The following is a 1,889-nucleotide window of genomic DNA, read 5'->3' as shown; positions in this document are numbered from 1 at the left end:
GGCGGAACAGACTAGGAGGCAGGTGAACAAAGCTAAGTGTCATGTGCTGCACCTGGGGAGGGAGAATCAGCCACACTCCGACAGCCCGGCAGGCACCCTTCTACGTCGCGCAACTGCGGACAGGGATCTCGGAGTCGGAGTCGACTCCAAAACAAACACAAGCCGCCAATGCGATGAAGTCAGAAGTCAAGCTAACCGTGCTCTTCCTTTCATAAGCAGGTGCATCACAAACAGGGCCGGGGAGGTGATACTTCCCCTCTAGGCGGCATGGGTCAGGCCACAGCTGGAGAGCTGCGTCCCGTTTGGAGGGATGTAGATCACCAGGAGAGGGCTCAGAGAAGGGCCACCCATCTGGTTAAAGGCCTCCAGAAAAGACCCTACGAGGACCGATTGAGGGACCTGGACCTCTTCAGCCTCCGCAAGACAAGGTCGAGAGGTGATCTTGTGGCCATCTACAAGCTCATGGGGGGGTGGGGGCAGCAGGAAATAGGGGATACAAAGTTTACCAGGGCATCTCTCGGGGTAACTAGAACCAAAGGGCCGCAAAGTGAGGGCGAGCAAACTTAGACTGGACAGCAGGAAAAAACTTTACAGTGCGGGTTGCCAAAATACGGACTACGCTTCCAAGGGCGGTGTTGCTGTCCCCTTCCTTGGAGGTATTTCAGAGGAGATTGGACAAACACCTGGCTGGGGGCGTTTGACCCCAGGGCTCTTTCCTGCCCAGGGCAGGGGGCGGACTCGATGATCTGATGGGTCCCGTCCGACCCTAAAAGCTAGGAAATGGATTACACCGGGAAACACAAACAACCTCCACGGATGAACGGACCCCCCGTCAGGAGCTGATCCACCCCACGCCTGTGGCTGGGACCAGCTTCTCCTTCTCAGCCGTCTGAAGCCATTTCTCCTTGCTAGGTCACATTCCCAGAGGCCCAGCCGGGTTGTACCCCAGCACCCTCAGCCTGGGGGCGGCAGCTTGTGCAGGAGCCCGCTCTGGCAGCAGACAGGCTGCCACACGTCCTACACAGGAGGGCCCACCTGGAGGTCCAGGGGCCATCACGAGGCCACGGTCACTTTGTCCCCACTTCCCCGGGAGCACAAACATCTGTCACAAGGCACCAGAGTCACGGGCCCGGCAGGGAGGTTCCCACACCAAGCTGTTTTGCTGCACGTAGGGGCAATGCCTGTCCCTACCTTCATTGCACCCATGGCCCTGGTTGCAGCGGAGCCAGCCTGAGAAGCTGGTGATAGAGCGCATTTCGGACCACAACAGACCCAAGGGCACCGGGCAAGCTACAACCCAACCAGGGCAGCATCGCTAGGCACCACATCCTCCCTGTGACAGGCTTGCGGGGACCACCAAGGGACCGGCCTGGGGTAAGAGACCACGCCGCTTACTGCTTCTGCAGGTGAACGGCAGAGGGCACCCGTTCTACGACGACGCTGTAGGAGACCTTTGACAGTGGCCAGCCGCCAGAAAAAAGACAGAATAGGCCCAAGCGTTTCCCCAAGCGCCACAGTCTGACCACCAGCCACACTGAGGCCACGGCCCGGTGCCCCCGCCCCGACAGCCGGACAAGCTGGGCTACCAAGAGCTTTTCCCATAGCACCCTAGCAGGCACCGGGGGCACTGGGGTGTGGGCGACGCCTGTGGCTCCTGCTTGGCAGGACCAGAATGTGCCCGCTGGGTGGGCAGGCTGCATCCCCCAGCACACAGTGCAGCCGCACACCCCTAGCTGGCACAGGCCCTGAGCACCAGTGCACACTGCTTGACCCCGCGCTCAAGGTGGCTGCTTGGCACTGCCCCTGCCTTCTCCGGTACTATGGCCCCCCCCGTTGATCCGAGTCCCTTTGCCCGCACGTCGCTGACACGCGTGCACAGACAGCAACTC

Source organism: Alligator sinensis, unplaced genomic scaffold (genome assembly GCF_000455745.1).
Source record: "Alligator sinensis unplaced genomic scaffold, ASM45574v1 scaffold98_1, whole genome shotgun sequence".
In the NCBI taxonomy this organism is placed as follows: domain Eukaryota; kingdom Metazoa; phylum Chordata; order Crocodylia; family Alligatoridae; genus Alligator; species Alligator sinensis.
This window is presented reverse-complemented; position numbering follows the sequence as displayed.